Source organism: Urtica dioica, chromosome 2, assembly GCF_054948205.1.
Source record: "Urtica dioica subsp. dioica isolate 48M chromosome 2, U.dioica_male_clone48M_v1_H2, whole genome shotgun sequence".
NCBI lineage: Eukaryota > Viridiplantae > Streptophyta > Magnoliopsida > Rosales > Urticaceae > Urtica > Urtica dioica.
In genome coordinates this window covers 51,069,574-51,083,305 of record NC_142757.1, presented here as the reverse complement: position 1 = coordinate 51,083,305, position 13,732 = coordinate 51,069,574, and positions in this window count along the sequence as shown.

Below are 13,732 nucleotides of genomic sequence, written 5' to 3'. Positions count from 1 at the left end.
AAAATTATTTATGGCCAGGGTCAATATATGGCTAATACCATGATTTGTCGCAGTGAATCGTAACAATATGTCTGCTATCTATGATGGAGTAAAAACTTATCATATAGTGATTTCTTATTCTAAATCATTCAATTATGATAGAGAAAATATCTGAGATGAAAAAACAAAGCAGAAATACGTCGTATAAGTACATTCAATTTCAACCAACAGTACTGTTACTATGTATTACATTGGTAAATAAAAGTACATAAATTACTTCATTTATACATTGCGCAGATAAATTTGGAGGCAGAATGGAAATGGCAAATAAATGAAAGAATCATCGAGTATTTGAGATCAAGACTCATGCTTACTAAAACTCAACTTAAAACCATATCAGTACAGATCAAAGCAACGAAACCTAATAAAACAAGATGAGTTGAGCTTCAAAATATTATGAAACAAACAATTGTAATATTAGCTACAATAGGACAAAATAAAGCCTATGTGAATATTATCGAGAAAGATTTTGCTTCATCTTTAGAGATGCCAATGTACAAGGCCTTTAATTAAGAAATAGAATACACAGTTATACTAATTAAACTCTATAGGCCTTTTCCAAATGGCTAGGAACATCTAGGACCCAGAGAATAAAGGTAAATCTAACTTTACAAGCAACACACTACTTTGGAGTTTATTAATTAAGTTTTCTTGTGAAAATTCCATCGTCAAATCCCAAATTTTTAACCGTTGTGAGAAATGCGCCTGGGAAAATATATTACCCACATGATTAGACAACAAATATATGATATCGTATATGTTCCTTAAAGATGTTGCAAAGCTATCGTGCCATGAAAAAAAAAAGCCTATCTAGGTAGATTTTTTTAGTATTAAATATTCATATATTAAATAATCAATAATATCTGATATTTAAACTCGAAATGCAAATAAGTTAAACTTTATATAGAAAACTTTCTTCCATTTCAAGTTTAAACCCTCCACCTTTTAAACACCTTACATATATTGCCACCTAAGTCATCAAAATTCTACCTTGGTAGATTCGACAAGAGAAATTCTCTTTAATTATGTAGATTCATAGTGTTTCAAATTGCAAACTTGACTCGGTATTTTTTCAATTAAAAATAGACATAACTTTGTAATTTGTGTTGGGCTAGCAACCCAAGTCCCACATCGAAAGAGTAGGCAAGAATTGTCTTGGATATAAGAGTCACACCAACTCCATTAGTATGAGACCTTTTGAGAAGGTGCCCAAAGACAAAACCGTGCGGGCTTGGGGCTAAAGCCGGACAATATCATACTAATATGGAGTTATGGTGAGTTGGCAGCCCAACACGGTGGAGAACGGGGGCCCTACAAGTGGTATCAGAGCTGAGCACTGGGAGTTTGAGCTGTGTTTGCGATGTGGAAGGAGAAGCTCTCAATGTGATGACCTCGCGATGGGAGTGTCTTGTGTCGAAAGTCTTCCTGACAATGATGATAGTCAGGCGGCGTGTCCCGTTGGTGACAAACAGCGATACAAGATGATTTCGCTAGAGGGAAGGCCACACGTATGTGGTTCTTGGTTTGATGGGAAGATTGTTGGGGTAGCAACCCAAATCTCACATCGAAAGAGTAGGCAAGAATTGTTTTGAATATAAGAGTCACACCAACTCCATTAGTATGAAGTCTTTTGGGAAAGTGCCCAGAGCCAAAATCGTGCCGGTTTGGGCCTAAAGTCGGACAATATCATACTAATATGGAGTTATGGTGAGCTGGTAGTCCAACACGGTGGAGGACGGGATCCTACAATTTGGACATACATTGAAGTAAAAATAGAATTTTTTTTTTCGAAGGAGTAAAAAATAGAGTTGAGCATTAAAAATAAATTATATATATTAAAGTTAAAAGTACTTTTGCGCAAAATACATATAATGAAATTCTCTTTGAAGATACATAAAATTTGAGAAAAAAGAGAGCCTTTATCCAAATTTAGCATGGTAAATATGATAATTAATTACCTAGCAGATTGAAAACAAAGAGAGAATGATGAAGACAGAAACCCTATTGGTGTCGAGAAAAAAATTGTGGTAGAGAACAACATGTTTGGTTGAGAGTTGAGACTTTGTCTTTATTATTCCAGAGATTCGTTTTTGGGAAAGAACTAGGTCAGGTGTGTGTGTGTGTGTGTGTGTGACAGGTTATTAATTATTACACTTTGGTTTCTGAGGGAAATCACTATATCACACTGTGTATACAATGAAATGTACAACTTTTTAATTTCACATCATTGGATCCAACGTATGCTGATAATAACAAAATTAATAATAAAAACAACCAGTTCAACTTTGGCCCCAGGTTACAAAGATTTTTCTTTCCTACCCTATGGTTTTAGTAGGAAAGGGAAATCTTTTAACTGGTGCCAAAGTTGAACTAATTATTATTATTATTAATAATTTATATGCATCAATATCAGTAATTATTTGTGGCTACATCTGTTAGGGCTCATTGGAATATAAGATAATTATTGACCAAGATACAAATCTTTGAATAAAAATGTTAAAAGCTAGTCCAGATTCCTGAAAGTTTTTCTTTATTTTGTTAAATATTTATTAGTCCTTTGCTGTGTTGCTACTTGCCATTAAAACTAAAGCTGTTCAACCACGGATAACATATATAAGATATTATCGATAATAATGTGACTATGTATATATATACATATGCAAACACAGGCACAGCATTATTGGTTTTTCTTAATTACATCCCATATCTACTACGATGAACTTCAAAAAAGAAAAGACAATACAAGCACGAAAGGTTACAGCATCCAAAAAAAAAAAATATATGATCAGACTAATTAAACCCCCGGTATAGAATAGATTAATTAAATGAAAACTGATGAACCCGAAAAATATAAAGAAGCTATATATATAATCCTATTCCAGTTTATAAATTAGATTTCTTCTTACAACTCTAAAAACCTTTTAGTTCCATTAACTTAATTGGAAGGAAAAAAAAAAGCACTTATATTTTGTTATATTCCCAAAAACGCTTCTCACTGTCGTTGAGTACCCCTGACGAAGGGTATTTCCGTAACTTCCCATGGAGACATGGATAGTCTAGGAACTTGTTGCAGGTGAGATAGAGCAAGACCCAAGAACACAGCATAAGAATTGTTGATCTCTGAGCTTTCTCTTCCTCAATCTTCACAAAACCCTAACTGTGTTCCTGAAAAAAAAAATTAATAATAATAATTGACACAAAACAATCATGCCCAAGAAGAACTTCCAATTTCAAATCAACCCTAGATGAGTTAAGAATTGAGATCACATGCATATATGTTTGCAAAAAAAAAAAAAAATACCAGAAATAGAACATGTGAGAGATCCTAGCTCAAACACTAATTAAACTAAATACATGTATATATATACACAGATAAATATAAGGATGTATATATATGTATGTATGTGTGTGTGTGAATATTAAAAGGGAGCTCCCTTCAGTCCAAGTACAGGAAGCTTAAGATTCAACTTGTCTCCTGCTTCATTCACTCATTTACTGCGTTGACTTTTCGTCTTACGCAGTATTTGGATGAATGAGTCAACAGCTAATTGAACCCTAACGATTCCCATGAGTGGACCGAAGAAAGCTCCCTTCTAGCTATCAGTTCTTGCTACTTATTGTAAATACATCTCAATTTAATCATAGAAATATTATTTATATGTGAGATGAAAACAAGATCAGGATTCATGAGAAAGAAAGAAAGAGAGATAGAAAATATGTTTGGAGACTTTGGATATTATAGAGAAGACAATCGACCTCATCGTCTATCTCTCTCTCTCTCTCTCTCTCTCTCTTTTCTTCCTTTTCTTGTAGTATTACTAGTATCTCTAGTAGCTAGGTTAGGTCATGGATGGATCTGAGAGTCGGAAGAGTGGGCTTTATATATAATGTCACTTACTATTCTTATATATAAGGTAATTAGGTAACTAGGTATATATCATATTTATGTTTTGAGATTGATATTTAATCATTTGATATATAGTCACATCAACGTATTTATATGTTTAAATTAACGTAAATATTCAACTTTTTTTTTATTTTAATGAAAAAGAAACCAAAATATCACGTTATGTTTGTCGTTAATTATCAAATGTTAGTTATATAGCAATCTCAAACATTCAACTAGTTACTTAAATTTTTGTATACATAACCATGTATATATATAAATAGAATTAATTGCGATTAATATAAGAGTTATTAGTATGAAGGATTATTGATTAATTAAATTGATAATTATATTAAAGTTATTCATATTCTCGGCATTTGGCATTTTTTGGTGGCGCCATGTGCAACATTTACACCAATGGGTTGCATCCTAAAATGCTCACACTTGCTTTCAATTTTCTTTGTATTTAATTTTACTTTTTATATTCAGTTTGGTCCACGTGTAGAATAATATATAGCAAGAGTAATTCGCTTTTCTTGATGCTGTTGGTTCAGTGGTCGTTTCTCTAATTGAATTTTGAGTAAAGGTTTGTAACGTCACAATGAAGATTTGAAAATTATCAATTAAAATTCAGCGCCATTTAAAATAAAAAAAATTTTGCTTGAAAACTATAACACATAAATACGAAGTACCAAAAAAAAAAATTAGGATAATAGCTAGCTAAGTTAGATATGTCTAAATAACAATAAAAGATTAGTGACAACTGAATGCCACTATTGATGACAAGGTTGCCACTAAACAATATTAGCAATGACTAATCACCACTAACGAGTTTTAGAGGCGACTAATTGCCACTAATCATACTAGTTGCGATGACGATTATTGCCAAATGACCTTTAGCGGTGACTGATATAGTTTTAGCAGTGGATAACTTTCGCGAAAGTCTGTTAAAGGTCATAAATGTTGCGTACAAAGTTATTTTAATTGAATATTTTTTAGGCTGAAAGAATTGATCAACGGGGATTAACTTGATCTTTGGCATAGTTTAGGTTTGTGATTTGCACAAAACCTTGACCATTAAATAATCTTGTTATGGCTAAGGTCCATGCCTCATTTAGGGGGGGAAAAAAAGATTTACGACAAATAGCAACAAATACAAGAGCTAATAGTTTAACAAAGGGTGCGATTACATTTTCACTACTTTTAGGTAGATTTGACGAAGCGAATCAGATTGATTGTCGTCGTTTTCTGATTAGCAATAATATCGAAAGAGATCACATCATAAGTCATATGCAACTTAATCATAGAAGTAGTGTGAGGGCGAAAAAATAGAAACAAAAAACTTATTCATTCACACAACTTTTGTTGTCTATTAAATTTTACAGTGTTATAGTTTAAATTGTATTAATTAGCTTCATGCCGAATTTGCGTTTTATAATAAAAGTAAGAATATTATACTTCCATTGCTGATTATAATTTATTATTATAAAAATGTAATTGTTACTTTTTTCTGTAACTACTACTGATTTAACTTTTTCAGTGGGTAGGAAACAAATATTGATAACATACATTTCGATTTCGAGAACATCATATATATATATATATATATATATATATATAATTATAAAAAATTGGAACAAATGTGTATTCAATTTGAAATATTTTTCGTTCTTTGTATTATATTCTTCTTCAAAACATTAAAACGCGACTGAAATTTTAAAGCCTATTTTACATGTTTATAAAGGTTTATAGTGGTTAATTTTGGTAAATAACATGTAAAATATTATAATTTAATATAATATTGAATTCAACAAATTTGAATATTGCAATTTAAAGTATAATAAATTCAACAAATTTTTTTTTTTCTATATATTGAATTCAACAAATTATAATTTAATATAATTATAAAAAATTGGAACAAATGTGTATTCAATTTGAAATATTTTTCGTTCTTTGTATTATATTCTTCTTCAAAACATTAAAACGCGACTGAAATTTTGAAGCCTATTTTACATGTTTATAAAGGTTTATAGTGGTTAATTTTGGTAAATAACATGTAAAATATTATAATTTAATTTGCGTTTTATAATAAAGTAAGAATATTATACTTCCATTGTTGATTATAGTTTATTATTATAAAAATTTAATTGTTACTTTTTTCTGTAACTACTACTGATTTAACTTTTTCAGTGGGTAGGAAACAAATATTGATAACATACATTCGATTTCGAGAACCAACTCAAATTGAAGCAAAAAAGACTTAGAAGACGAATTTTGGAGCTCATCGTGCCGCGACACAAATTCCTCGCGCCGCGATCTTCTTTCGGCTTTTGACGGAACTTCTCCAGCAGACCTCATCACGCCGCGACCTTCACTTCTCGCGCCGCGACCTCCTCCAGAAGAAACTCTCGTGGCACGACCTCCATTCTGTGCGGTACACGTGTCTTCGATTTTGACGTAACTACTTTCCGTTTTTGAAGAATTTGGGCCAAATCAACTAAACCAAAAGCTCATTTGAGCTCCGAAAATCAGCATAGTTCATATAAAAACCATTCATGTAACCTAGAAACATACATTTTCTTTTATTTTCAATTTTTTTATTGCTTTTAGGTTGTTTTTGAGAACTTTGCTAAGAGAGAGAGCGTTTTTTGTTGGAATTGACAACTGCGGCGAATCACTTGAACTCACAGCCATTGTTTCTCCTTCTTCCTTTACTTTTATTTTATTGTTATCTCGCAAATCTTGTTGAACATCGTTTGAATTTCAATATGAATTTCTTTTTGCTTTCCATGCTCATCATGTTGCTTTTAATTATTTTGTTTTGCGTTTTGATTATTATGGGTTCCATTAGCGCCTAGATTCTTATGCAGTTACGATGTAGCTAAGGTTGATAATGGAAAAGGGGTTTTGTTAGGTTAGATTATGCTTGTTTGCTCCATCTATTAAATTTCTTGTCAAGAATCATGCTTAATGTTATCTAGTGTTTGATCACCATTAGAACTGTTGTCTAGGATTGTTTATTACTCGAGAGAGAATCGATAATCATGTTTTTATTCATGGCTTCATAGTTGATCCTAGTTAGAAACTCTAGAAACTTTATGCAATTTATGTAATCTTTTGAACTCTTGTTTTATTGCATGTGATTGTTTTAATATGATTAGAAGCCGAGATGATAATAATCCGTCAATTGCATAAGTTTGATAGATCACTTGAGAGAGGCTAGTGAATAATTTTGATAGAATGAGATTAACGTTTATAGGAGTAGATATGTTGTTCGAACCCGAAACCCCCGACCTAGTTAGCCCCAGTAAAGTCATGACCCTTACGTTCTCGTATTTAATTCTCTGTTTTAATTTTGTTTACTTTACTCTTGTTACAAACATATTCTCAATTTTACTTGGATTTAATTAGCATCAAGTTTTAGGAAATCGTTCTTTCTCTAGTTTATGTGAGTACGATACTCGAATTTACATTCTATATTTATTTGAGTGACACACGTACACTTGCGTGCGCGGATTATTTCGCAAAATACATATTATATATGTATATATATATGTATGAACATGAGTACAAGAAATAAGGCTTTGCTGAGCCACTAAGCGACTGAATTTATAAAATAAAAGATGAATATATATGACCAAGTCTGAATTATGTTTTTTCTTATAAACACATTATTATATGCATCCCATAAGCCAGCAAGTACAGTTTGAGCATTGTGTAGAACACCAAAACTGATCATGTACAAAGCAAATCTACAATTCGTTAATCCATTTGCTGATGAAAAGACTAATCAAAGAGGATTGCTTTTGGAATATTGTAGAGTGTATCACGACGCAAGTGCTTATACTTTATATGACATACGCACCAAAAATCGGGTGGAATCAATATGATCTGATTTCTGAAATGCGATTTTAATGATATATATATATATATATATATATATATATATATATATATATATATATATATATATATAGACACACACACACACACACACATATACGAGAACATCAATTAATTTGTCTGGATTTTTAATTATTGATTTTTTGCTGAATTTGCATGGAACGCCTAAATGACAATGCACATGACAAGCTTAATATAAGTTTCGAGCAAAAAAAAAAAAAGAAGAGCTTAATATAAGATGACATCATAAGTTACATTTCATTAAAAGTTGATTTGAATAAAGTTAGTATCAAGATCTCATATATAATTATGAGAAAATAACACACACACATATACATATATATATATATATATATATATATATATATTATGTTTTAGTGAAATATCGAATTTAACTTCTAAAAAAGTTCATACTCCATGTTTAACTAAAGTGATGAAATTATACCATGAAATAGACAACAGTGCCACGAATCTTATTTTTATTGAATTTTTATTGACTTTTAATTGACGTTAACTATAATATTTATATGTAAACACCAATTATCTTTATTCATTCGTGCAATATATGTAATTTATTTAAAAACTAAAAAATAAACAACAGTCTATTAATCGTGAAAAACACAAAAAAATACAAAGGGATAAAAATCGACAGTTGATAATCATCCAAATCACAAATTTGAACAGAGAATCAATGATTCAAAGATGCAATTCGAACACGAAATGAAATCATCTCTTGAGAGATATAAATTTTATTATTAAATTTCAATTTAAGGCTATTTGTATTTCAAAATTGAGAATTTTGAAGTTATGGTACTGATTTAGATTTAATTCGATTTTTTTTAAGTAAGAGTTAATCAGTAAAGGGGAGATTTATGACATTGTTATCAATTTCATGATATAATTTTATCATTTTAGTTCAACAGAAAATATGAATTAGATATTTTGAAAACCAAAGATAAATTCGACATTCCACTAAAACAAGTTAAATATATGTGTTATTTTCCCTATAATTATTCATTCAAATCACTTCAGTTTCTTATCACCTTTGTCTACTTTTTAAATTTGTGTGTGCTTCCCAAAGGAATTGTTTGAATCTTGGATGTCGTCCTAGTAAATTAGTTTTTAAACTCAATAAATAAACCAAACCGAATTAAAAAAAATAAATAAATAAAAAAACAGCTGAGTCATTGTTTTATTGTATTAGAAAAATATCTGAAATTATTGTCTGGCCTCAAATTCACGAGCTTTCACTGCGGATTTCTAGTTAATCCCCCTCTTTTTGTTGGTTGAGTTAAAGCTTTAATTCTTATAACTTAGAGAATAAATGTCTAACAGAACTTACTATTAACCGTGCTATAATGTACTGTAATGAAAACTATATATATAACATATATTGCAAACAAGGGTTGAGTTATCAGGATAATCGGTGATTTCCGCGCAATTTAACGCAACTAGTCGAATTCTAACGTTAAAAATGCATAAAACCGTGAAATACCAAAAAATGGGAATAGATTTAATTACTACTAATATTGTAGCGATAAACCAATATTATTGATGATAAATCTGACGGTGCCAAAAAACCAGTCCAACCTAATAAAAAATTTGAGAGTGACAATGTGACTCAATGGCCAATCGAAATAGAACAAAACGATGATGGCAAATTGAGAAGAAAAAAATAAAATATGATAGAAAAATACATAAAACAATTTGATCACATCAGATTCTGAGACACTTTGCTGAAATCAGTGTCTTATCAACACAAAAAAGCCTGCCGAGATATAAGAAATTGGTACTACAGTACTGCCTTTCTGGCCTTTGAAATATCTTTCTTTCTTTCTTCTCTTCACAGTTAACACAAGAAAACAATACAATAAAATACAAGACACCATTTAATTTCATTTCAATTTTCAACTCAATTTGTCCCATCAATCTTTTTTTTTTTCTCCTCCATTTCTCTCTCATCTGTGATCTGTCCAATGCATCTAATGCTCTTTATTGCATAATTCAATAATCTTTAGCTATTATTTTGATCGGAAAAGCTAAGGCTTCTGTGATCTCTCTTTATCTTCCATCTCTTGCCCATTTCTTTCGTTTCATATTTTATGGGCTGATAGAAAATAATGGATCACTAACATGTCTACATCCGTGTAATAGCTGATAGAAATATTCTAAAATAAAAATAAAAATAAAAATAAAAATTTAATTAAATATCAACAACACCAAGTTATATATTTTTATTTTGAAAGTGTAATAAAAAATTTGAATATTGCAATTTAAAGTATAATAAATTCAACAAATTTTTTTTCTATATATTGAATTCAACAAATTATAATTTAATATAATTATAAAAAATTGGAACAAATGTGTATTCAATTTGAAATATTTTTCGTTCTTTGTATTATATTCTTCTTCAAAACATTAAAACGCGACTGAAATTCTGAAGCCTATTTTACATGTTTATAAAGGTTTATAGTGGTTAATTTTGGTAAATAACCAATATTTTGTATCTCATTGTAAATAATAAGTAATTTTCGTAAGCACTCGATGTTAAAATTGGTGAATAATAGTTTATAAATGTATGTATTTGTAATTATTTAAAAAAAATTGAATATACTACTTTTATGTATAAAAAAACATAACTGAATTAATATTTTAATATCGTAATTCATTTCAGAAAATAACTTCCTCAAATAAGTGTAAAGGGTTCCAAGCAATTTTATGAAACAACTAATCCCTTTGTAAATAATAATACAAACAACAAACTAAAATTATGCTAATATTTAAAAAGTCAAAGATATTACTATGCATATATAATGTCCTGGGAGGCAAAGATGGCAATTTAGAAGATTTCTCCATCATTTAACCCAGGTGCAGTCATACACCCCAGATCGAACCATGTGCGGCTTTAAATATCGATCTATTTTTCAGCATTAACATAAACTTTTTAATAGTTGAGATGTAATATTAATTTTAATTTGTACGCACTTTTCTTATTAGGAAAAATATGAACTTTGTCATAGAAACAAATTTGAGGTTATAAGAGCTTCTCCAATGCATAGCTCTAACTCTATAAATAGAGTTAAACTTCTCAAATGGTAAAAACTCTATAACTATATAACTTTATATTAGGTGTAACTTTTACACTAAATTTGTTGTAATACTGTTTATTTGGAGTAAAAATTACACAAAATTATGTTTAAGCATTATTTTAATCTAATTAATTCCAAATCCATAATTAAAAGTACATATTTTTAGTTAATCCAATTAATCAATATATTTTCAAATGTTTGGAGCTTTATTCATAATCCAAATTAATTTATTTAATGTCATTTAAATTAAAGCTGATAATAAAAAAAAAGTTTATAGATATCAAACTAAATTACACCAATAATTAATAATAATAATAATAATAACAATAATTTATAGATATAAAAAAAAAAATAAACTGATAATTAAAATATACTACTACAAATACTATTACTACAAAAGTTTTAACATTACAAGAAAATATTGCTACAAAGATAAAGTTTTTTTTAATAGTATATTATTTATTCCCTAAATATGTTGTATTATCCATGCAATGAAGTTTATTAATTTTTTATTTTTATCAATTTTATTTTTTTATTTTTAAATAATGATTTATACTATGTGTTACACATAATTAATAAATAAAATACAATTACATTTTTATATATGTAATTAGACATAACTAAATAACTAATGAAATTAAGACACTTAATCTAAAAGCATCTTGGATTATAAAGCCTAATTAAAAACCTTATTATTAAAATATTCATTTTAGTGTAAGATATAATGTAAAAACCATTGGAGCAAAAAAAACATAATAAAAAAAAATATATATCGGTGTAAAAGTTACATTATATTTGGTAAAAATCCCACTTTGCAACTTCCATCAAAGCTTATCAATAGATAAATACATTTTTATCAAGTTTAAATTCCTCTAGGAAAACTTAGAGAGGCATCTTGACCTTGGTAAGGTCGATAATCTTGCCAAATTCGCGGTCGAGAATCATAATCTGACAATGACTAAACACCCATACGTACCTTACCATTTATTCATTAATGTTTACATTTTCTCAAGCCTTTGCTAATAGAGAATTTTGGATCCTATGATCTGCTTGATTAACTCAACTAACTCCTAGATGTTATGTAAGTTAGATAACCTCACCAAAATCAGGATCATGATCAAGGTCGGTCCGAGGCTTAAACTACTTAAGCAATGACCTGAGGCCTCAAAAATTTTGGGAAATTTGCGTCAATGTCACAAATTCGTCGGGTTTTTGCATTTGTGTCACAAAGTTGTCAAAATTGCATTTGTGTCACGTATTTACATTCGTGTCATATGTGCAAATTTCAAATTACTCTCTCTAATCATTTAATATTTTTATTAGTTACTCCATGTCTTCTGAATTTTTACAATACCTCATTAAAAATCACTTCATCTTTCGCTAAAACTTTCTAAAATTTTTGCGTGTGACTTATTTGCAATTGGATTGCCAATTTGTGACATAAGATGCAAATACCACAAAAATTTTGTGGAACAAAGGCCCATAAAAATGTCTCAAATTTTAGAGAAAAAACCTCAAATTTTTGTAAAATAAGCTATCATGTCCAACGTCCATTTTTTTTTAATATATATTTAAAAAGCCCTAATTTTTTTTTCTTGCCTAAGAGCACATAATATTGCACATTATTCATAAGTGTTCGACCTTGCTCTAGCCTTAATATAGAATTTTGGATCCTATCTATGATCCGTTTGATTGACTATCCTCCTAGATTTTAGAAAATTTTCTGAATTTGTGGTCACGTCTTAAAATGTGGATCCCGGGATTGTAGTTGGTTTATAAATGTACAACTATCCTCGCCTCAGCTTTATAAAAGGACACCTAAAAAATAATGCAAAGATAAGTCGCAAAATTCTAATCCCCAGAGTTCTTTAAATCTTAGTTTGCTTTATGCTTCTCACTTCTACTTTCTTTTAGTGAACCTAAATAAAACTCTTTTGATACCGTATGTCTACTATTTAAATTCCATTAACTGGTGAATATGATGAGTACTGAGTACATGTATATTATTATTATTATATTATTATTAATAACTCAACTTTGTTCTTAATAGTTGCTCTTAATATATAAGTTTTAGGAAAGATACTGAAAAAATGAAGGATTGGGGTTGTCAGTTATTATCTTAATGGACACTTTGGCAATTAAAAAAACAGATATTTTAGCATCCATAATTTTATTCTTCATGCCGGGGATCAGCACTAAAGAGGAAATTTGTTAATATCGATAGTATTGTTTATACATAAGCTGATTAAAAAGGGACATAATTTTGATTTTTTTTCTTTACTATACATAGCCCTTTTGATAAAATTGGTCATTGATGAATAAAAAAGTACATTTCTTTTATGAATTTATGTCCATAATTTTTTTTTTTAAATATCAAGTAGATTTACATATTATAAATGAAAAAAGATTCGGCTAAAAAGGTGTTTAAATCAAGAGTTAACAAACTCTAAACCTTGAGATTCATCAATATATTCTTGTACTTTGAAGTAGTGATGGAACTTGGAAGCAATTACAAGACGAGCATACATTTCTTTTTCATGAGCTGTTAAATCAGAATCAACGAATTTGTGGAGATATTAATTAGTACATGGTTTCAAGAACTTTGAACTTCGACATTTCATTTTTTTTGGTATAGCTTCTCCGTATTTGTTTATAAAACCACGTAGCATTTAACAAAAAAAAAATCAGTAAATAATAATAATAATAACTAAATAAATAAATATTGCATGGTGGTGGATTATACTCTTGGAAGGTTGTCGAAGAGAACATCATAATAATAATTCCCATTAACAACCGACACTCTTATCTTACCCAG